The following is a 26489-nucleotide window of genomic DNA, read 5'->3' as shown; positions in this document are numbered from 1 at the left end:
CACTTCCTTGTACGTCATTGGTTTCCCAATAACCAATACTGAATTTCATAATTTCGTACAGTCCTTTCACTAATTACACCTTATTCCCTAATTAAAATAAGGTCCAATTTGACCTACTTTAGGGTGTGGTTTAAACTATTTCTTTACGCCTATGGGATTGACACTACAGTTTTTATTCTAACCACCGTTTGTTTTTCTATATGAGCACATATTGTAGAACTCCGCCCCTTTCTAAATTCTTTATAATATGGTTCAATTTTGCATAGAATATTTTAACCAAAACAAACATTATTCATTCAATTTTACGATGACGTGCGAAATACGAGTCTACGCACTTGAAACATAAGAAACCAAACTGATTTTTAAAAGATTTTTAAACTATAAAAGCTTTATGACATTGAAATAAAGTTCAAATTATTTTATGAATAAGTATCTTAATATATTGGTTTACTATTAATCACTAGGCTCTTCAAAACTATATCTAGAATTTCAGACGAAATGGCCCACTTGAGATATGAGAAGAAATATAAATACTTAAATTACCGTGGGACACAATATTGGAAATTTAACCTACTTAAAAATAGAACAATACTATGTTCACATATAATGTTAACATGGAAAGGAGCCTGTGACATGTTACAATAGTCATTATGACAACTCAGCAAATTTTAATTCAACTTTACCGTTCGGCTATTCTGCCACTAATATCACTACAGATCACTAAGATCCATTCGGCTATTAACATCACTACAGATCACTAAGATCCATTCGGCTATTAATATCACTACATATCACTAAGATCCATTAGGCAATTAATATCGCTACAGATCCGACCTAACTTTCGACGAACTAACGACCTAACTAACGAAGGTTATTCTGCCACGAATATCGTTAAGAGTACTAACATAAATAATCAATAAAATGCTCGAATCGAATGAACTCTTTTACAAATACAAGCAACAAAGAATAGTTTGAGTACCTATATTTTCTTATAAGAACATCATCAATATCATTTAAATTACATTGATCAAAACAACACCTCGTTGTTACAACATTTATGTGACTTCTCAAATCTCAAATCTCAAAGCACTCTGGCCCGCACCACATGCGGGCACCACCACTGCAAGTCTACAGGCGATAAGGCTTGCGCTAAATGTCACTGTCTCTCATAGTAATTGTCACACGGCACGCCTGCCGTAACCACATGGTCCACCGACCACGTTCGTCACAAAGCTGTCATGTCTCAACCGTTTCAATACCTGTGGCACCACGGCCACAACATATGTGACATACCTTGTCACGTCACAACACGTGTGGTACACCGACCACGTCCATCACAAGTCACAAAGATGTCATGTCTCAACTATCACATATCAACTCTCAACAGTCTTAATACCTGTAGCACACCGGCCACAGCACATGCGACATACCTTGTCACATCTCAAAACCTGTGGCACGCCGGCCACAACACGCGTGACTCACATTGTCACATCACAACACATATGGTCCACTGACCACAGCAGCACTCAGGCCACTTCCAAAGTGATACACCGATCACTCCAACGGTTCCACACAGGAACCCAAACCATGCCACACAAGGCATCAACACCACCACGGGTGTCATCATCATCCCTAACACTATGTATCATCACCTGTGGTCGCCGCGCAGCCTCCTTTACCAAACACATTTTCACTAAATATGCGTGAGAATATATCTGATTCGGGTATGTGACCTACGATCGACCGACAAGCTAAACACAAAGTGATGCACCTACATAAGTCACTAAAGTCATCAATACTCAAATTACTCTTAGTTCTCACTCTCTAAAATAACTTTGCATTGAAGTCACATAAACCAACTGAATTTCAGTTCCGATATTCAGCCATCCAAATTATTTAAAGAATAAACATTCTTATGCGTCGACAACGGCTATAACTGACTATTCTTTGTTACTTGATCTCAGTCCCAACCAGGAATCGAACCTGTGATTATTCACTTTAAATTTGCATTTCAATGTCTCACAAACTTTATTTCCGTACCATTAAAAATGTAACCAGAAAACGCAAAAAGTTCATTCTCTCAAAAAAATTAACAGCTATTCATATTATTGGAAAGTGCTGATTTAGAAGTTTTTAGAACCTAAATAAAGAAATATCACGGCATCTCATTCGTTGTTAAAATTCACAAAGTTTTTTTTTTAATAGTTAGGTATTGATCACTATCACTTATAATGTTTTTAACATATTTATACTAACAACGTTATTGATTAACGATCTGAAAGTAACGATGTTTTTGCCGTCTCTCCAAAAGCGTATTCTATAGTATTTTTTTGTTGCCAAACAACGTTATCAAACAACGTCAATTGGTGTCATCTTGACGACCAAAAAAAAAACTCGACCCAAATCATTGGGTACATTAAAAGACAAACAACACTTGTACAAGTTGTGCAACATTCGGCCATAAACAAAAAAAAAATCAGCAGGTAGGCACCCGGAATGGACCCATTTAACTAGGAGTTCAACGCTTCTTTCACTGATTCATCGCCAAAATACTTTGGACTTTATTTTAATCGATAATAAGACTTGTATTCTTCACAGAAATGGGCGTAAATCTTACGTCTCGTAATTTATCGGTTGTAATACTTTGACTATACGTCGATAAGTAATGTGTTGTAACTGTTGTAAGACATGCCTAGACCAAAATAATCAGATTGAAGGCTTCAATCTCAATTTACGTACTTACATCTTTCATTGAAAACCAGGTGACTAAGTAGCAGATTATTATTTATGAATTCTCCAGTCGCCATAAAAACAATTACCTTACAAAAGGTTACTAATCGAATAACTTCAATCCATACATTGACCTTACAAGATCTCATTGCTCTTGCATCATGCTTCCGTATTATTCGAGTTTATCAAAACCAAAATACCAGTCAGATACTTAAGAATGGACCAAACTCTTTTTATCGATAACTATGCAAGTTAAAGTCCATAAAATGATGGATGGGTGGACAATCAACTGTTCAGTCGAAACATTCAAAACAATATCAAACTAAGTAAGCTCTTAGTTCCTTTAAAAATCAATTTTCAACCAATATCCGTTAATTTAAACAACAACTAAATCATTATTTAGTTTGCTACGAAATGTCTCTTTATAACGTAGTAACTAGGTATTACTCGCTTAAAATTAAGCATTGCATTATGAATTAACGGATTAAACGAGAAACTAACTTTAATGTTTATTTTAGTTTTTAAAGTACTATACTAAAAACGGATTCCACAACAGGCTATAAAAAGCAACAATTTCGTAATTTGAAAATACTCGCTTTTAAATACCTCATTCAAAACTCTAGTTTAAAAATAGACAAAATATTAGTAGGTATAGGTAATCAGGGATCTCATATTATCTCGATAGTGTTAGCCCAACTACTAGTATCTAATAAAAACAATAAAAATGTTTCATCGTTCACTACAAAAAATGGTACAGGATCGAGGACAAATAGAAACCGGTAGGTTCGTAACAACAGGCGGACTCATCGCCAAACAGCGATCTCCTCCAGGCAAACTTCAGACAAGGAAATGGCTAACGAAGATTATTACTCTTCGATCGTTATCTTAAATCTCTATAGCAAATGATTTCAAATTTAATTTCAAGTTCACTCGTATCTTTTCTCCAATAATCACCATAAAAACATCGTCTTATTGTCTTGGAAAATTATTACAAATTCTCCAAACAGGCTACATACTGTCGGACAAATGCCACAATGTTTTTAAGTAGAGATAAAGTACTCGATTCAATTTCATAATATATACTCAAGAATAACATCTCCGCTTATACGTAAAACGGAACAATCCACTTTTAAGGATCAACTTCATGCAGGCAAATTAACGACATGAACGATAAATCATCAACGTAACAATCATAAATCATAATGGAACGAACTGACCCGATTTGATCCACGACACTCCAAACAGGATTTACAGGAAACCACCAGTTTCACCGCATATTAACTTTACACCTTACGTCTTTGCACAAATTGAAATATTCACTCTTCAGTTCATAATTCCACGATATCACAAATCACAACATACACAATGCATCGAATTTTCTTTAGGTACAAACCCCGCAGTACTTTCGCGTTACGATCCCACGATCTGATGTCGGGGCTTAATGTAGGTTTAGGTAACCAGGAATGGCTAGATGCACTAGGTGGTACATCCGTAGGGCGTAGATATTTAACGCGAGTACAAGTACGCGAGGCGTAATGCAGTCTCTATTGCTACTGTCCGACCAGATTGAGATTCAATCCCAGAGTGACGCCAGCCTGCAGCCTGGCGATCCCACTTACTCTAGTCCACAAAAACCATAAGCTAATTAATTATCAAACAGAGCAATTTCCGAGAACACATTCAGACGTTACAAAAACCCCTGACGCCTCTAATACGCTCCCATAGCCTCTTGAACAGACATCTTTATTACCCACGTCGCTTACAAGTGTTTTTGATAAATCGTAAGTATGTCATGTAAGCGCCCATTATTTTCAATTTACCAATTACATCACCTGAGCGTCGACATATATATATACAGTGAAACCTGGATAAGTGGGATCTCAAGGGACAAGCAAATTTGTCTCACTTAAAGAGGTTTTCCACTTACACAGGGTCTCAGTTAGCCAGGTATAAATAAATGTATGTCTCATTTATAGAGTGTTCCATTAATAGAGGTGAGAAAGGAATAACCTTTCAGTTATAGAGGTGGTAAATAAGGTATTTTGTCAACATTATGTATGAATTGTAATCATCAACAATAAATAAAGGTCAAATATTTCTTGTCCTTAAATAGTTTTTTAAGTCTGTTCAAATTTTTATTCGAATTAACTTTGATTGATTCTTCTTCTACAAAGGATGGATTTTATTAAATAAAATTAAAAAACGGACTTCATTGTGTCTTAGAACTTAAATAAATGAGAATTAATTTTTGGTTTTTCGTTTCGATAGTTTTAACTACTTACTCAAACTAACTAAATAAAACTTGAAGTCGTTTAGACACAATTAACCGAATGCGGAATTTTCGGTTAGACTAAAGTCCAAGATCTTCAATAAAGTCCAAGTTAGAGAGGTCATAGTTTGACGTTATCTCAGATACAGAGGTCGACTCCTATAACATTCTAAAAACAATGAAGCAAATGTAATCTTTTAAATATAGTCTCAGTAAAAGAGGTAACATACACTCTCTGTCTCAGTAATAGAGGTAAATTTGACTATAAAATCGAAACAACTAATCTCAGTTATAGAGGTCTGTTTTTTCTCACTAACAGAGGTAATTCAGCGCCAACGTGCCGGGACCGCACTATGAGTCCCAGCTATAGAGGTTTCCCACTTATCCAGGTCCCACTTAACCAAGTTTCACTGGATAAGTGAGACTTCAAGGGACGAGCAGATTTGTCTCACTTAAAGAGGTATTCCACTTACCCAGGCTCTCAGTTAGCCAGGTACAAATAAATTTCTGTCTCATTTACTGAGGGTCCCATTAATAGAGATGAGAATAGAGGATGTATCTCAGTTATAGAGGTGGTTAATAAGGTATTTCTATTTTGTAATTATCTTTAAATGTTTAGGTAAAATAATCCTTGTCCCTAATTATTTTTTAAGTCTGTTTAAATATACCTTTGAATTTATTTTGAATGATTTTCCAAAGAATAGATTTTTTCAATCAACACGGACTTCATAGCGTCTTAGAAATTTATTAAATGCAAATTTGTTTATTGTTGTTACTTATCAAGATTTCAGCTTTCGTTTCGATAGTTTTAACTACAGAAAGTAACTAAATGAAACTTGAAGTCGTTTAGACACAATTAAGTAAATGCGAAATTTGTGGATAGACTAAGAGTTAGTAAGAATACGGAAATAGATCAATAAAGTCCAAGTTAGAGAGGTCATAGATTGACGTTATCTCAGATACAGAGGTAATTCGTATAAAATTCTAAAAAAACAATTAGGAAAATGTAATTTTATAAATATAGTCTCAGTAGAAGAGGTAAAATACACTCCCTGTCTCAATTATAGAGGTAAATGTGACTATAAAATTACAACAACTAATCCCAGTTATAGAGGTTCGTTTTATCTCACTAACAGAGGTAATTCAGTGCTAAAGTGTCGGGACCGCACCATGAGTCCCAGATATAGAGGTTTCTCACTTATCCAGGTCCCACTTAACCAGGTTTCACTGTAATATTTTTTTTATTTACCTACAAGCAATAAATAATTATTAAAGACTAAGAGAATAATTAATTAATTCCCACGAGTAATTCGATTGATGGAAGAAAATGTGAACGTAGCAGGTATTACGAGTATATTTGTCAAACTTACTTATAGTTTTATTTAGAAATAGGTAAGAATAAATATTTAATATATCCATCAATTTCGAAACGGCACTGATCTATATGACATTTCCATTGATGGGTTTTCTTACCTTATATGTGACGTTTCTACGTCAAAGCCCCCCACGAAGAACGCTGGCAGTGTAACTGAAAATGCCAGGGCCCAAATGACAACAGTGGCTTGTCGCCCTGTTAGTTCTGTACTGAGGTCCGAGCTGCATGTTCCTTGCCAGCCTATAATGGCCAGAAGCATGAGGGCGAACATCTCAGCTACACCTGGAACGAGTTTGAATAACAGATAAGGGGTGCGTATCGATGGCTATAAACATTTTTATTATAATATCAGTTGCAATAACGCTTATTTAGTATAATTATTAAATGATATAACAACACTTAAATAATATTAGAAATTTATTTAACCTTCTTATATAAATGTTAAAAACTCTACCATAAAATAATACTGCTTAAATGAAGTCTTAAGTAATAAAAAAAAAACATTAAAACTAACTATGAATTAAAGATTAAAAAACTAAACTAAAATTAAAATAAACCTACTTAAAAATTTAACTAATACTTATAATATTATATAAAAACTAAATTATACTAATAAAATATATAAAAATAAAAAGAAGTTATAAAGAGAATACCCCTTCTAGAACCTCCGCCTGCGGCATTGAGCCCATAACGCTGGCTGCATTACCTCTCTGTATTGTCAGCGATATGCGCTGGGAGAGGTAAGCGTATATTATCATTTTATATAATGATTAATTGATCTAATAACATTTAGCATAACATTCTTGAAGTATAATGCATATTTCCTATACCGAATTTATGATATAAAGTTATTTCATCTAAAGTAGAATTGTTATATTTAACCTGTGTTGATATAATGTATTAGATATATAATTCCACATTTACTATTACACACTACAAAAAACGATACTCTTTCTACGTATAACAAACTGCTATTTATAACTAGGTAGGTAAGGTTAAGAACTGCGACCCCTACACAAAACCAACCGCTACCAGAATAGTAGGTTAGGTTAGGTTAAGAACTGCGACCCCTACACAAAACGAACCGCTACCAGAAAAGTAGGTTAGGTTAGGTTAGGATTGCGTCCATTACACAAACAAACCACTACCAGAATACTAGGTTAGGTTAGGTTAAGAACTGCGACCCCTACACAAAACGAACCGCTACCAGAAAAGTAGGTTAGGTTAGGTTAGGATTGCGTCCATTACACAAACAAACCACTACCAGAATACTAGGTTAGGTTAGGTTGGAATTGTAACCCCTATATAAAATGAAAGGAAAAAAGTTTAGATTAGGTAAAGAAAACCCAATTTGCAAAGAAAAATTTATATATATATTTTTAAATTAAACATTGGATGTTTTTTTTAGATTCAAATTGGAAGCCTCACGATAGTTACGATACTTGTTAGTATGTACGTGTTTGCTGTAAAAAAAAGTATCAGGCGTTAAACATTTACATATGTCGTCATAAAAATACCTATATTATACCGAATAATGCATATATAATAATACTTGTATAATAAATGAGCATTATATCACATGATCGTTATAATAAATGAGTGTTATATCAAAAGATAATTATATAAAATGATATTAAAAATTTTAATAATATACCAAATGTATATTATACAAAATGAGTTATTATATTTTCTGAAATTATATTAAATGTTGTTATATCTACAGAAAAAATATTAATTCTTTTTATACCGATCATTACACACCCACAGATAAGTAGGGTAAGACCTCCAATGAATGAACACTTAAGCAATTTTCTAATTTTGAAAAATACTTAATTTCTCTTCTTCAATTATTAATTATTGGAATAATTATTTACTATTTAATTAATCCTCATTTAATATGCAAAAAAGTAATTTCTGGGATTTTTTATTACTGTCGTAGTTTTTGAGTTATAGAAGAATTTATCAAAACATACCTAAAAACCTAATGAATGTAATCAAATTAATTTTAATCACCAACAAGACAGGAATATTGTAACATCTCCCACCTCTCTCCTCAACTAACCCTAACTTACCCCTACTTAGCTAGACCTAGACCTGCCTAAAATACTAAAAATCCAATAAGAAAATCTAAAAATCTAAAATTCTTTAAAAATACCGCAAACCGTAATTACCTTTACTAGTTATTATAAAGTAATGTAAATAGTTCAAATAAATTCTAATTAAATAAGTTAATATCTTGAATTGGATCAGTAGATTAGCCAAATGATCGTTTAGTGTTTATGTAGGACCCTTCGTCGTAACCGTTAATAGTAACCAAAATCCTTTTCGCATAGTAAGAAAGAGTTTTGTATTATACGCCTATAAATCCTAATATTGTTAAATAATTATTAAACCGTGAATTATGTCAGAGTAATAAGAAATATCATTGCAGGTTGTAGTAATGTTTGACTTAATCAGATTAAGTCTGTAATAAGATGTAATCAATAAGTCAATAGAAAGTATGTCAAAATCAAATAAGTCTGTAGAATGTCATAGTTAAATTGTCAATAAAGTATGTCAAAGTAAGTAAAGTCTGTCAAATGTCATAGTCAGTTGGTCAAAGTACAACTACTAATAAATGTCACAATATTTTGTTTTTGGGGTATAGATATCGCCCCGCCTCCGCGACACCCGTGATCATCATCCAGTTGCAGGTCAGAATCCCCGCCCCAGTTCTGAAGGAACTATATTGTGGTCCAGAAGGGACATCTTTTAATAATGACAGGCCTATTCCATCATTCGACCATGTCATTATTTTGTGACATTTTTCATCAACAATGAGAGGACATTCAAAGGGACAATTAACATAACAAAATACTGGTAGTAGAGCACTGTATTTGATCCACTCAAATTCTCCAGAATACTGTAATTTTGTAGTATACGTATTTTAATATTCAATGAAATGATATTATCCAAACTTTAATTGTAGTCATTTTGAATCACACTTTCGGACCAAAATAATCTACGATCGTGCATCTGCCTTGATCTGAGCCCGGATAAATCACTCATTGAAATAAGGTTTTATGATAATATATGACCTTATATTTTTAAAGGTCAAGTGTGAAAATCACAGATAATCTGTAGAAAACAGAATGTAATCGTCATACAAGCTGCTAAGGGACAGGCAAAACAAATATTTCTTTTATAAGCAAATTGATTCTACAATACTACATTATATTGTGGTTATTTACTTTAGTTTTCCCACAATATATTTCTACCAGTAGCGTTGCAAGGGAACAAATATATACAGTCATGTCATAAGTCAATATGTCAAGTTTGTCAATAAGTCATAAATAAATATATGTAATAAAATCCTAACAATCCCTAATCCCACACTACATCCTAGCTAACGCTAAACTGAAGTTAACCCATAAACCCATAATAATGAACAACAAATACAATAAAATAGCCATAAATGTATCGAAAAGGAACCTAGCTACCTACTGTAAATATCTAATGGCTTTGATATATTAAAATTATAAATCTAGATCAATCCTACAAAAGCCCTAGACCTGATAAATAAAAACCCTAACCTAACAGCTAATCTATCCAACTATTCTACCGATATATTTGAAAACTAGCATCCCGGGATGCACATTTAATTTACTCGCGTGATTACTCGATGTGCAATGAGTAACCTCTATGCTACAGCTAACTAAGACGAGTGGAGACACCTCGTTTTAGACCTAAAAATCCTATTTCTCCGTGTGCTAGCCATACTTCCACACAGTGGATTGGGACAGCAGAAGTAAGGCCGGAAAGGGGTAATATAAAAGTGAATATATAAGTATATAGATACGGGATAATTGGACTAGAATCTGGCTTCTTTAAGAAGTCTAGATGACAACCCAAATCTTCCAGATCCTAGGGGGTGACCCTGTCTTAATAAATGCAGGAACTGCCAGGTCCCCACCTGGGTTTTATCAAAAACACCGCAAGTTAGTAATCTGCACTGTAGTTGCCACCGTTAGGTTACCTGCACAACTTACTAACCTCCCAACACTATGTTGGATCGGAACTAGTTCTCTCTAACCCATAAGTATGAACGAAACAACTCACTAAACTAAATTAAAATTAATATATAGAGTATTCCAACCAAGTTCATTTCAGTGCTTAATATCACTAAAATAAACCAGGCCAAACACTACACATATTAAACACAATTAAAACACAAACTAATTAATTTTTCACTGGAAACAACTCAAGATTTTACAATCTTTAAGACTCTATTGACTTATAACTTAGACTTCACTTAGTATATTATAACACACTAGCGCTTGTCTAAGCACAAATTAATTAAAATTCACTATATTATTAAATCCACTATGAACAAAATTAACTTTACAATACTAATAAGTTTATTGAATTATAATTTAAACTTTACTAGTACAATATTAAATACTAGCACTTGTCTGAACCACAAATCAATAAACAACACAAAAAGAATTAAACCCACTAAAATTAACACAATTTAAATGCACTTCTCTAAAATTATTCAAGTAAAACCCCACAACAAATTACACTATATTATACTCCAATCCAAACTCTACCAGCATCATGAGAAACTAGCAAAGTCCAGGTCAGGACACAATATAGGTAACCTAGATAGACCTAGCTAGAGAACCGACGTCCGACGGTTTGCGGAAGGCCACGAAGAGTGATCCCGTAAGGGACTCTATCGATCCCTACCTTAGATCCCGTCATCCCTGCTATTTCCCACTTCCTTGTACGTCATTGGTTTCCCCATAACCAATACTGAATTTCATAATTTCGTACAGTCCTGTCACTAATTACACCTTATTTCCTAATTAAAATAAGGTCCATTTTGACCTACTTTTGGGTGTGGTCTAAACTATTTCTCTACGCCTATGGAATTGACACTACAGTTTTTATTCTAACCACCGTTTGTTTTTCTATATGAGCACATATTGTAGAACTCCGCCCTTTCTTAATTCCTTATAATATGGTTCAATTTTGCATAGAATATTTTAACCAAAACAAACATTATTCATCCATTTTACGATGACGTGCGAAATACGAGTCTACGCACTTGAAACATAAGAAACCAAACTGATTTTTAACAGATTTTTAAACTATAAAGCTTTATGACATTGAAATAAAGTTCAAATTATTTTATGAATAGATATCTTAATATATTGGTTTACTATAAATTACTAGGCCCTCCAAACTTTGTTTCTAGAATTTCAGACGAAATGGCTCACTTGAGATATGAGAAGAAATATAAATACTTAAATTACCGTGGGACACAATATTGGAAATTTAACCGACTTAAAAATAGAACAATACTATGTTCACATATAATGTTAACATGGAAGGGAGCCTCTGACATGTTACAATATGTTAAAATAATGAATAAGAAAAGAAAATCAATCTTTGAAACAAGAAACAACGTGCAAGTTTTGAAGAAAAAGGATTCGTCGTTACATTGTTCATACATAGAATTAGTAGAAATCTAATAAATGAACAAGCCAAATTTTTAAAGTCTACTGTAATGTTCATACATAGGCATGAAAAATCTAGTAAATAGACTATAGAAAATTAGTTTGTTCCAATACTGGCTGAAAGAATCAGAATCGTTTTCTATGCAGAATCACAAAAAACAAGCTCAAAAAACATTATGTTTACATTAAAATTTGGAAAAAAAATCAATTTTGAACACACCGTTCATTTACTGGTTTCAGAACATTTGATAAGCCAGTAATGGAACTATAAAAAATAAAGATTTAATCGCAGAATAATCCAACAAAATGGACATTTATAGAAGGTTTAACTTTTAATCTACCCAAATAATAAAACTTTCTAAAGGTAAACATTAAATAAGCACTTCATATGTTGCTCCAAACTTACACTGTTCTTACTTGGGATCTAATTTTTCCGTACAAAACCTCAACATAAGAAACACGTTAACTTCAAACGCCAGTCATACTCCAACTCGTCGAAAATAAATTGATCACGTGTTACAATTGTATAGGAAAAAAAATACGACAAGTGGTATAAATGGCTATATTTCTTATTTTAGACAAAAAACGTGATTTTGTTCATTCACTGGAGGGTTCACCCTAAGTCCCTAACGTTTCATTGAAACGAAACGCTTAAACTTAACCCCACCTCTCACACCATTACCTGCCGTTAACTATTCGCTGCCGCTGCCTGTCCACTAACAAGCAAGTACTAACTAACTGTTACTAACAAGTAAGTATTTAACTAAAACTATACGTCATACTTTGTACACACACACATACACACACCGTTACTCGATACATATTATGTATATTGTATTTTTTTTCAAATATTTATATCATCCACAATTACAAACGTACAAATATATAAATATATATATTAGGGTGGTTCAAAAAACATTTTTTTTTATTTTCCGACGGGGCACCCCCTTATTTTGTTACACTTATTATGCTGATAAAATACACCAAGTTTCGTAATTTTATCTCAACTATAAGGGGGTGCTCAACCACTTTGAATTGTATGTTGTATGAAAACCAAAAAAACAAGTATTTATATTTATTAGAAAAACATTTTTATTTCTATTTTTTATAATTTTTCAAAAGTAAGATTTTTAGAATTTCACCTAATTAAATCATAACAAATAGAAATAAAAATGGTTTTTCAATAAATAACTTTTAAATCACACTTTCACATAATGTGAAAACTACTACTTACATAAAACTAAAAAAAATAATAACTTGATTTTTTTGGACTTCATACAACTTTGAAAAATTTCAAAGTGTTTGAGCACCCCCTTGTAGTTGAGATAAAGATTACAAAACTTGGCATATTTAGTCAACATAACAAGTGTAACAACATGAGAGGGTACCGCTTCTTTCAGCTAGAGTTTGATTTTTTCCCATACAAAAATCAAAAAAATCAAAATCAAAATTCTTTATTTCATAATAATAATATACATTTTTGTGATACAGGGGATGGAGCCGCCCGGTAAGCTTATGCTTGTGTTGGGAGACACCGCTCTTCCCTAGGTTTATAAGTAGTACAATTATTATTTTATTAACGTGACGTATTATACATAAAAAATGTAGGTAATTATACAGAAATACTAGTTAATATGTTTTTAACTTAATTCTAAGACATGCATTAACAATACAGGTAGGATCTTACTCGTTTGATTTTAAGGTTTGAATATCGACTGAGACAGGTGTTTGTGTGTGTGTGTGTGTGTGTGTGTGTGTGTGTGTGTGTGTGTGTGTGTGTGTGTGTGTGTGTGTGTGTGTGTGTGTGTGTGTGTGTGTGCGTGTGTGTGTGTGTGTGTGTGCGCGTGTGTGTGCGTGTATGTGTGTGTGTGTGTGTGTGTGTGTGTGCGCGTATGTAGTGATTGAGTGTATTCTAGTACTCTGTTCTTAGCAGCTTTTCTGTTTCGTCGTAGGTTTTAGTTTTAAGCCATTTAGTGAGATGGAATTTACATTCGTGGTATGTTTTTGAATGAATATCTAATTCTCTGTTAATTTTGTTATAAAGGTAGGACGACTTTGAATTAAAGTGCGATCTTGCAAAGTAAGTTCTCGTACGTAAAAATTTAGCTACATTGACCATATTTCTTTTGTTTTTATAATTAGGGTTGTAGGGTATTACTTTGTGTTTTTTCAGTATTGATTGCAGAACATATAATTTTCTTACCGATAGAAGATCACTAGTTTGATAAAGCATTTCAGTACGATATCTAATTTTTTTGAAGTACATCACTTTTATGAGTGCACGTTGTGCCCTTTCAACATAGATAAAGCGACTTTTCGCTGCACCACCCCAGACCGATATGCAGTACAATAAGACAGATTGCACCAGAGAGACGTAGATTTCGTTTAAGATGTTGCGAGGCTTTGTAAGATTTGTTTTACCTGGTGCAATGTGCCTTAGCGACTTAAAGATCCAGAGCAGTTTTCTGACTCTATCGATAACTTGGTCAGGGTGAGAATACCAATTTAAATGCTCGTCCAGTTGTATACCCAAATATTTAGTTTCAGAGACTTTTTCAATAGTTGGACAGTTACAAGTAAAACAATTAATTTGCTGACAAGAATGAATTTTTAAATCTATTTGAGAAGTCGGTTGAGAGATGCTGAAACAAACATATTTTGTCTTATTGGTGTTTAATGTTAGTAGGTTCCTCCTTAACCACTTTGATATGTGTGCCATTCCGAGTTCAGCTCCGACCTTTACCTCTCCCCATGATTTTCCGCTAAAAATGACAGCTGTATCGTCAGCATAAGAGAATATTTTTGCGCCAGGAATGGTCATATCGCAGAGATCGTTGATGTACACTAAAAATAAAGTCGGACCCAGAACGCTTCCCTGCGGTACGCCATATTGGACGTCCTCATCCTCGCTGACACATTCGCCCAGTTTAACCCGTTGTTTTCGGCCATAGAGATAATCTCTAAAGAGTAAAAGTGGTATTCCTCTGATACCTTTTCTCTCCAACTTTTGCACAAGAATGGGAAGAGAGACGGTATCAAAAGCTTTCTTCAGATCTAGGAAGACAGCTAGGCACTTATTGTTGTTATCAAGGTCTTCTACAACTGAGGAGGTAAGAGATGTTACTGCGTCCTCAGTTGATCTTCCGTGTCTGAATCCGAACTGTGAATTTGATAAGAGCTTGAATTTGGTTAAATATTTTAGTAATCTGTTATTTAGAATTTTCTCCAGAATTTTCGAAATCACTGGCAGGACTGAGATTGGTCTGTAGTTGCTGATGTCGTCTCTCTTTCCACTCTTGTACACGGGAGTAATAATAGACATTTTAAGCGATTTAGGGAAGACTCCTAAATTAAAGCTAAGATTCACTATGTGAGTTATGATAGGGACTATTTCCTTGGCAACGTATTTAAGAAATTTCGTCGATACATTGTCCCAGCCAGGCGCACTACTTGATTTTAGATTTATAAGTGTAGTGTACACTTCGTCTTGGTTAGTAGGTAGTAATACGAAGGATCCAGACTGACATGGAAGATTACTGAGGAAAGCGTTTAATTCGTCTTGAGAGTCTGGGCAAATTTATTCGGCAAGCTCTTTTCCTAATATGTTAGCAAAATATTTGTTTATGGTGTCAGCTGATTCCGTAACAGTAGGTTTTATATTTAAAAGCTCAGCATTAAGTTTATTAGGTTTATTAATGTATGTTAGTGATTTTATGTTTTTCCAAAGGAGTTTATTATTATGCATAGATTTTTCTAAGAGTTCTCTTTCGTATTTTCTTTTAAGTTTCTTTAAAAGATTGTTACAGTAGTTTCTGTATCTAATGTACGTTATTTTTGTAATTGCGTTATAAGGATTATTTTGAGCCTCTTTTTGTAGCTTATTGCGATTTCGAATGCAGCGTAATAACCCTGGAGTGATCCACGGCTTTATAATGCGTTTTGAGCTAGGTATTAGAGCAACTTTAGTATTTCTTTTTATAGCTTCACCAAGCATACTTATAAGCCGGTCTGTGACAATATCAGGATCAGCACAAAACATTAGTTCAGGCAGGTTTTGTTGCTTTAAGTATTTGAGGGCATTTTCAAAGTTTGTAGTAGTTTTATTGTAATTGTTAGGAGGTATTTTTTTTGATTTGGCTACAGAAAGAAATGTCGTGTAATGGTCAGTTATGGTTGTCTTTATAATGGGGTAAATTTGGTTTTATTAATTTTTAAAATAAAGTGATCTAAACAGTTTTTGTCACGTGTTGGTTTCGTGTGGCCAGCTAAGAGTCCAAATAATGATAACGTGTTTAAATACTTAGTTCTGTTTCTATATTCATATGACTGTTCGATTTCATTAGGTTTTTTATTAAGTTTATATTACTATCACCAGCGATTATTACGTCGCTGCCTGGTCTTAACGGTTCTAAGCTAGTTTTAAGAGTATCTATAAAAGGTTCTGCATTGCTATTAGAAGGAGATCTGTAAATACAATAAACTATATTATTTAGGATATCCACACGAAGACAGGATGCCTGGGACAATGATATTTCTTGTACATAATGTTTTATGCTACTCTTAACATATACTACCACACCATCGTTCTGATTCCGCTGGCATGAAGTAAAATAAGCGTCATAGCTTGCTAGCTGGGGCACGGGCTTGTTAGAATTTAGCCTGCATTCCGTGAAGATGATTAAATCAGGTGTGTGTGCAAAGCTGGACAGCATGGCTGAAAAGTCATCAAAGTTGCGATAGATGCTTCGTATATTTTGTGAGATTATTGTAAAATCATTTTTGTTTGTGTGTAATGTTTTTGTCAGTTGCTCAATACTTTCGCATTCAATAGTGCGTGCTATCTCAATATCATCGATTTGTGTTATAGCATGTAGGGTGTCACACATTTTTAAGGCTCAAGTGTAAGCACGTCAGTAATAGTAAAATGTTATGTATGTAGTAGTTAAATATGACTATTAATATAAGACTGTAGTGATAGTACCTAGTACGGCAGAAACCAGAGTAAGCGTAGTGGGCAAGTAGCAATCAATGAACTATTTATGCTGAGTCAGCGCCTATTCTTTACCACAACACATGACCCTCTACTTATGTCGAATATGTAAATTGCTATTACTGCTATTAGTGTCAAATTGTATGTTGATTTTTTCTTTTTTTTGTCTCTTGTCAACTTTCTTTTTGTCTCTTGTTATTATTTATTGTGTCACAAAGCATGTAAGTTGTGGTTGAATAAAGATTTTATCTATCTATCTATTATATTATTTTAATATTCAACGGTCAGTGTGACGCTAAAATCAGCTTAAATGCCCAGTTAGGTACCTTTGGGTGGCTCTCTTATACTACCCAGATTTTTCACTTGCCTCAGAAAACTTAAAAGCCGAAAGAACCGGCCCAAAAAATGAATTCCATATTCCATGACATTCAGTTTTTACGATCTTAAATAGTGCGCCTCCTAAAGGCCAGCGCAAACCGGCGGAGCGCAGCGCAGATCACCGAGGAGGATTTACGCCGCGCAGCGCACACCGGCAAGGTAAAATCCTCCGCGATACCGCGAGCGCCCGCCAGGCGCCAGCCCGAGCGCTGGCGGCCGGCGCACCAGGGAGCAAGCACTATTCGGCGTAGGCCGGGGGATGCCGCGGCATGCCGCCGCCTACCGCCGCAGTATCCTCTAACGTGCTCCTCGATGCCGTGGAGTAACAATCTTCCGTGATGCTCCGAGGTCAGTCTCAAAGCATTTAAATTTATACCTGAAGGTAATTGAGATAGGGAAGAAAATACATTGATAATTTTAAAGTGATCTACGCTGCGCTCCGCCGGTTTGCGCAGGCCTTTAGGTTCAAGTATGGTCCCATCCGGCAGAAAGCACGAAACTTGGTATGCATATCATACACGCACATCTGGGGGCACGGCAGTGCCCCCGCCAAGTCGAGCAAAACTAAAGACGCACGGCGCCGTATCATCCTTTTCCCGAAGCGATTCAGGCGATTTTCGACGTCCTGTAATTTTGTGCTGGCTAAAGCTAGAACCCTGAATTTTGAGTGACATCTATAGGGCTTAAAATGCTTTAGATATATTCTCAAAAAATTCAATTTGAACTGGTAGTTTAAAAATTATTGTACGTCAAAGTTCCTTAGTTTCGACACTGACACACTCACTCACTCACTCACTCACTCACTCACTCACGATCATCATAATTCTAAGGTACTTCTACCATAACCCACAAGCTTCAAATTTTAAACATATGTAGTTGTTAGCTTATCAAGCCATATAAAACCTAAAAATATTGCAATGTCAATCACGTTATAATGATTTAAGAACTGCATAAGTAAGATGTATGATGAAGTAAGATGTATGTCTACTTATCGCTATTCTGCTTTGTGCTGTAATTAATGCTTATTGCCCTTATATAGGGTGGTTGACTGTCAAGTCAAATCAAGTTCTCTTTTTTTTGCGACGTGTCGGAACGGTTAGCGACTATGGAGTGTATATGAACGCACACACGACACGATGTCACGTTAAAATTACATTCTCCTTGTATATCTCGTTAATTAAATATATTACATATATTCTATATTTTATATACAGTCAACAACCCTATCGGACTTTAACCTTATAATGTAAGCTGTAACCTTTTTTGTTTTCTCTTTGTTCGATTTGTTGCTGTAAGTTTTGTTGCGACAATAAATGACTTTTTTTTTTTTTTTTTTTTATAAGTAAGTTTGTAGTCCCATATAAATATACGGTATTACTGTTGCAGTTCCAACAAATTGTAGGTAGGGCATGCTCCCGGGAATTCCCGGGAATTTCATTGTGTCGAAAGAACCGGTACTGAAGACCCGGTACCGGTACTTCCCGGTTCTCATCAATATGCGTATTTATTCCCATTTTAATACTAGTACTTTAGCTCGGGACATTAAATCACATTTAATAATGTTGCTATGAAACGGGGGACCCAAATAACCCGACAAATTAACCTGGTAAAGTAGGTATTCCAATCGATATTACGTTTTGGCTCGAGTAAGTAGGATATTAGGTACTTATATTCGAATATTCATCTTTCTTTCTAGGAAGTTGGTTTTATATGAAAAAAATCCGTGGTCGGGTCATAGTGCTGAGTGCATCGACTACGGGGCCTCCCGTGTAACTCGTAATGCCATGCCCATCAGGCGGAGGTAAACCAGCGATTCGCAGGGCTGGTGGCTCTAGCCTATAGCCAAGGTTTTGCGATGAAAGCGCGTGCAATAATATTGACTTGTAGTGATTAGGTGTTGGGAATTTCCAAAGGGGCGTAGCGGAAGATTTACAAAAATGTGAGCGAGCATAGGCAAAGTCTCAAACTGTAGAGGGCCGTGTGCAGGTTGGTTTCGTAAAATAGGTTGGAACGCTAGATTTTTTGATAAAATAAGTCATTTATCAATACGCATGTAATAATTTATATGAAAATAAGTCATTCATAAAGATTGTACACTAACACAAACAATTTCTTAAGTATAATCTTAATATGCCTTGAGAACCGGGAAGAACCGGGAATCCCGGTTCCAGCCATGCCCAGAACCGGGAAATGAAATTCTTGGTACCGGAACCGGTACTGCATGCCCTAATTGTAGGTGAAGTAAAGGTCTGTGATGTAATTGTAGGTGAAGTAAAGGTCTGTGATGTACGATGTGATTATGAAGATGTGTATATGTAGTTATTATATGTGTATTTGTGTATACACTCGGGAGCAACAAAATAGACTCAAGTCGCATTTTTAGGGTTCCGTACTATACCTCAAAAGGAAAAAAAACGGTACCCTTATAGGATCACTCGTGCGTCTGTCTGTCTGTCTGTCTGTCTGTCTGTCCGTCTGTCACAGCCTATTTTCTCCGAAACTAATAGACCAATTAAGTTGAAATTTGGTACACATATGTAAGATTGTGACCCAAAGACCCACATGTAACGTAAACTCTCTGGTCGGTCCCTCATTACTGAGGATCGTGGTCATTGGTACCCCTCAAATGAACAATCTGTCTCCATCGGTCGCGGTCCAAAGTAGCCCTCACTACTTGATGTAGCTTGAAAGAGGCGATGGCTTCCTTTATTTGGTCAGACCAACGTGTTGGCGATCGGCCTCGTGTTCTCTTGCCTTCGGTATTGCCAACAATGACCAATTTTTCCAGATTGCTACCCTCTCTTCGCATGATGTGACCGAAATATGACAGTATGCGTTGCAGACATATGGTGGACAGCCGAGTCTTGATGCCAAGTTGTGAGAGAATAGACACATTTGTGCGTTTTGCCGTCCACGGTATTCGTAGCATTCGCCTCCAGCACCACATTTCGAACGCATCTATTCTCTGCCTCTCTCTTGATCGGATTGTCCACGTCTCTACTCCATAGAGAAAGATAGGCATTATTAAGGCTCTGACTAAGCGAATTTTGGTCTTATAGCTTATACCCCGATTTTTCCAGATATTCTGAAGGCGTGTCATCGCGTCTTTCGCCATGGCTATTCTACGCTTGATCTCCGGGACACAGCTTCCTTCATTGTTGATGGTCGATCCCAAATAGATAAAGTTGTCTACAGTGTCAATGCCTTCTATGTTCTGAACATCCGGCAGCATTCCCGTTCGGTCTACTATCATCAATTTGGTTTTTTGCCTGTTCATTGATAAACCGAGTTTTTCGCTTTCTGTCTCCAACCTAAGCAGTAACGTAAACAAATGAATTTTAAACATAGGGGCCACTTTTGGGGGGTAAATGAGAAAATAAAAAATTCAGTTTTTTAAACTATATCGTGTTACATATCAAATGAAAGAGCTCATTATAAAAATTTCAAGTATATTTTTTGTATAATATTAAGATAAACAGTTTAGAAGTAATTCAAGAAAATAGGCAAAAAATGACAATTCCCCCACTTTATCTCCGAATATACTGGGTCTAAAATTTTGAAATAAATACATAAAATAGTTCTTTACCCATAAATGACAGGAAAACCTATTAGAAATATGCAGTCAAGCGTGAGTCGGACTAATTACTTAGTTTTTGATCCGACCCCTACGGGTTTTTTAAAGGCAATTCACTCGCGTTTCACATATAAAAAATACATTGTTAAAAATTGAGTAATGTACGGAACCCTTGGAACGCGAGTCCGACTCGCACTTGGCCGGTTTTTTAGTTTTAGTCGTGTTTTTGTTTATTCATTATGCTATCAAATACATTGGTCTAAGATCCCACATATATGGTCGACCTTCACCAATCTGTCTGACGGCTGAAACTATGAAAATATTAAAGAAAATATGTTCCAGGACATAAATAAATAGGGTTGCCTAAAGAAATATGGTCAAGGCTATTTTTAATAAATTTTTGAAAATAATTTTTTTTCGGAAAATTTCACCGATTTGTCTGACGATCGAAATAAGTTTCAATGGAAAGTATACAACTTGTACAACATAAATCATCTAGGTTGCCTATCTTTTTCCGGTCACTATTATGTGGTTGCCGTGTTTAAAGAGGTGATTTTATATCGACAATTGTACTCATCTGTCTGACGCTTGAATTATACATCAAAATGATGGTAATTTTATTGCAAATACAATGGCATAGGATTGCCTGCGAAAATCCGGTCACATATGAGGGTTGCCAGGCTTTTAACCCTTAATTTGACGGTGTCCGGTGTGGCGGTCAACTCATTTGAAAAAATATGACAGCTTTTTGTGAAATTATTTACTATATTTTCACATGGCAATCGATTTTTGAAATTCTGCGGATGGGTAGAAAAATATAGTTGAAGTACCCTCAATGTCATTATATTAGTTAATCTGTAAGATGGCACCGCCTCGCACGTCAGTTGTTTTTACCAAGGTATATATGCGTTTATCTCTGTTATTTTGCAAAAAAACGAGTCAATTTGAATCAAAATATAAATCTTTGTTATATAATTGAAAGGAAATAATAGTATAAAATAGCAATTTATTACTTTGTCATTCTCTAAACTGCCTCGAATCAGTTGTCCGTCTCACCGGACTTCACCATATAAGCTGTAAACGATGTTTAGTAATATTTGTCCGCAGTGGCGGACTCTGCCAAAAACACCGAGTTTAACTTTACTAATATAATAAATTTAATTTTTATTAATGTATAGATTCTTTCGTAAACAAACTCACTTCTTTGCTAAGATTTTTTGTTTACCTTCCAACAGCACAAGGTGTTAGGCCGATCAGCAAAGATTTTGGCGCTCATACCTAAAGAACATGCCGAATCTGAAGCAAGTGAAGTTTCTACTGACGAAAATGAAGTGCTTGATAATTCTGACGCTGACTCATATGTTTCCTCATCAGCGCCCTCGTTGTCATCCTCGCTAGAACGACTGAATATTTCAAATAGTTCTGAAAATGACCATGAGCTTATTTACAACAATGTTGTAAATAGTTATGAGGTACATACATTGCAGGATGTAAATGTCCCATTAACATTTATTATGCGGGAAGTAATTGATCAAGAAAATTATACTGATATTCCGTCTATTTCGTCTATTCCATCTTTGCCTACACCAGTACCCACAACGCGAAAAACTCGATCAAGACAACCTAAAATTGCCAGTAAAAGGCGCAAAGTTGTCAAGAAATTTTCCCTGGAATATACATGGCGTCGTGCGCTTTTCCAACATAAAGCCGAGATGGAAATTATTAACGATAATGACGAATACGAGGACTTAGATCCTAAAAGTTATTTATAGACATTGTTACTGAAACAAACAAATTTTCAGTGCAGAAATCTGGAAGATCTATTGACTTAACTGTTGACGAATTTCGTGACTTTTTGGCGATAAAAATTATGATGGGAATTATTGTAATGCCATCATATTTAGACTACTGGTCTAAACAATTAAGATACCCACCAATAGCCGATCTTATGACCCTAAAAAGATATCAACAAATCCGTCGATATTTACATTTTGCCGACAGTAATTTCGAAACTTCGGATAGGTACTATAAAGTTCGGCCCCTTGTTGAAAAAATCAAGAAAAATTGTCTTGCTCAAGAAACTGAGAAAGAATTTAGTGTGGACGAGATGATGATTCCCTACAAAGGTAAGAAAGCTGGTAAACGACGCCAATATATGAAAGATAAGCCAAATAAGTGGGGTTTTAAAAATTTCGTCCGTGCTGGTGTCAGTGGAATGATATATGACTTTATATTATACGGCGGAGAAGACACATTCCGTTTTCATAGTTTCACCGACGACGAAGCAACTTTAGGCTTTGGCGCACAAATAGTGTTAGCTCTTTGTCAGTCAATAAAAAATAAACCGTCAACCGTATGTTTCGACAACTTTTTTGCATCGCCGGAGTTGGTCTACATTTTGCGCGAAAAATACGGCATTTTCTCTTTGGGAACTATTCGTCGTAATCGACTGCGAGGGGCTGATGCAAAACTTACTAGCGAGAAGGTGCTGAAAAAGAAAGCCCGAGGTAGTTTCTCCGAAGTTGTCTGCAATACCAACAAATTGGCGGTACTACGTTGGCATGATAACAAATGTGTCACCTTCATAAGTTCATATACCGACTCTCAACCGGTACAAAAAATTAAACGCTACTGCAAAATTGCTAAAGCTAAAATCGACGTGGAATGCCCTAATATGGTGAAAGTTTATAATAAAACTATGGGTGGCGTAGATTTAGCAGACATGCTTATATCTCTATACAGAATTCCATTTAAAAGTCGAAGGTGGTACTTGAATATCTTCACACAAATTCTTGACATATGTATAAACAATGGGTGGCTTTTGTATAAAAAAAACTGTTGCTCAAAAGATCTAGAATCAAAACCACTAAACGGCTTCAGACTAGACTTATATACAGCTTTGACCAAGTCTAACAGGTCAGATCATCGTGAAAAAAATGTGGAATGTACTGTCAAAAGGCCAGTTGCAGTTCGTCCAGCTGACTCAGTGCGTTATGATAATATTGGGCATTTCATGAGCACCAAATCTGAGGGTCGCTGTATGTATTGCAACAAAAAAACAGTTGTATACTGTATAAAGTGCAATGTCAGATTATGCTTCGTTACAGGAAAAAACCCCAGAAATTGTCAACTAGATTTTCACACAAAATAATGTATATTTTTGAATTTTGAAGTACATTTTTTATTTCTAAATATTTTTTTATTTCTTTGGCAATGCCCGTCTCGGCGGACATCTCCATTTGTCTATTATATTCCAGGAATTTGGCAGAGTCCGGTGTAGCGGACATAGTTTTCCTCGGGATCTGGAAAATCTAGATTTTTATTTATATTTTTTGGAAGCTTCTGAAGGTACAATTATTCAATTTTATTAGCAAAATATATAAATTTGTGTTATCAAAGTCTCTGCCAAATTAAGGGTTAATTAAAATAAGAAGGGAAGACTTTTAGCGATAACTCATAAACGGCTGAACTGATCAAGTTTGTTTTAATTTTATTTGATTGAGTTTTTTAAGCACTATTTGCATGATTTTTTCATATTTTTTGGACAGATGTTTCAAAAGTTGGAAGGAAAAACCTTTTTTTTTCTTTCTAAACGATTATTTCCGAAAATATTCACTTTATCAATAAATGTTCTTCTAAAACCCCTATTCATTTTGAAAGAACTTTCCAAAAACATCCGACACTATAGGGTTGACACAAAAAAAAAATCTCACACACATTTTGTTTCTTTCGAGAGTTTCGAGGCGACTATTTCCTAAAATATTCACTTTATCAAAAAATGATTTTTTGAAGAATCCTATTTATTTTAAAATTCATATCAAATGACATCTTACAACATAGGTATCAAACGAAAAAAAAAGAAAAAAATATATGTGACCATTTTTTTCGCTTCAACCCTATAATGTGATATGTCGTTGGATAGATCTGTTGAAATAAATACGGTTTTTTGGAAAACATTTTTTGATGAAGTGAATATTTTAGGAAATAATCACCTCGAAAGAAACAAAATGTACGTGAGGATTTTTTTTTCGTAGCAACCCTATGGTGTGGGATATAGTTGGAAAGGTCTTTCAAAATGAATAGGGGCTTTAGAAGAACATTTTTTGATCAAGTGAATATTATCGGAAATAATCGCCTCGAAAAAAACAAAATGTGTGTGACAATTTTTTTATCGTTCCAACCTTATAGTGTGGGGTGTTGTTGGAAAGGTCTTTCAAAATGAATAGGGGTTTTTAAAAGAACATTTTTTGATAAAGTGAATATTTTCGGAAATAATCGCTTTGAAAGAAACAAAATGTGTGTGACAATTTTTTTATCTTCTTAACCTCATAGTGTGGGGTGTCGTTGGATAGGGCTTTCAAAATGAATACGGGTCTTTAAACAACATTTCTTGATAAAGTGAATCATTTCGGAAATAATCGTATAGAAAGAAAAAAACACAAGCTTGTCCTTCTAACTTTTGAAAAATCTGTCCAAAAATATGAAAAAAATCATGCAAATAGTGCTTAAAAAACTCAATCAAATAAAATTAAAACAAACTTGATCAGTTCAGCCGTTTATGAGTTATTGCTAAAAGTCTTCCCTTCTTATTTTAATTAAAAGCCTGGCAACCCTCATTTGTGACCGGATTTTCGCAGGCAACCCCATACCATTGTTTTTGCAATAAAATTACCATCATTTTGATGTATAATTCAAGCGTCAGACAGATGAGTGCAATTATCGATATAAAATCACCTCTTTAAACACGGCAACCACATAATAGTGACCGGAAAAAGATAGGCAACCTAGATGATTTATGTTATACAAGTTGTATACTTTCCATTGAAACTCATTTCGATCGTCAGACAAATCGGTAAAATTTGCCGAAAAAATTTTTTTTTCAAAAATTAATTAAAAATAGCCTTGACCATATTTCTTTAGGCAATCCTATTTATTTATTTTCTGGAACATATTTTATTCCATATTATCATAGTTTCATCCGTCAGACAGATTGGTGAAGGTCGGCTATATGGGGGATCTCCTACTACATTAATAACCCATAAAATCGGTTAGGTAATTTTCAGATAATTGTTATTTTTGAAGAAAATTTGATTTTACCTGCTTTGATTACACACGAGTTGAGCCCGTTTGAGAGCCATAAAAACCGATTTAACCGGTTATTTCTTATCAGTCGCTTATCAGAAGTTGATCTGTGCATATCTCACGCAATTAATCACTGGAATCACCTGGATAAACTGGACACCACAGAAACTGAAGCCAGCCAAGTCATCTTCTTGCTGAATCAAGGCCTTACGGCTCGGCCACGACATCGAGCGACTTGCGACGGCGGGAGCGATAACCATATTAGGTTGGAGCGTGACACAGCGATCGGACCTTTCGCTCCAACCTATGGTTACCGCTCCCGCCGTCGCAAGTCGCTCGATGTCTTGGCCGAGCCGTTAAGCAGCGTGAAGTTGCTGAACAGCTGAATTTAAGTCAGTCTGCTGTCTCCAGAGTCTACCAAAAGTTCACATGGACTGGAAGGCTTGCTCAGTAACCTGGATCTGGCCGTCCCAGGTGCACATCGAGGAGAGAGGACCACTTCATTGTTGCGGCCGGTCTGTACAGAACCCTTGGAACGCGAGTCCGACTCGCACTTGACCGGTTTTTTTGAACAAATTTTCGAAAGAAAG

At 35.2% G+C, this 26489-nt stretch overlaps 1 pseudogene; it reads left to right on the top strand.

Annotated features, from left to right (window-relative positions):
* The first annotated feature begins 16549 nt into the window (after positions 1-16549).
* LOC134805865 (piggyBac transposable element-derived protein 3-like) lies at positions 16550-26285 on the top strand (annotated as a pseudogene).
* Positions 26286-26489: the final 204 nt, after the last annotated feature.

The sequence above is a fragment of the Cydia splendana genome, unplaced genomic scaffold (genome assembly GCF_910591565.1).
Source record: "Cydia splendana unplaced genomic scaffold, ilCydSple1.2 scaffold_71_ctg1, whole genome shotgun sequence".
NCBI classification, from domain to species: domain Eukaryota; kingdom Metazoa; phylum Arthropoda; class Insecta; order Lepidoptera; family Tortricidae; genus Cydia; species Cydia splendana.
The sequence above is the reverse complement of the archived record's forward strand: the minus strand, read 5'-3'. Positions and strand labels throughout refer to the sequence as shown.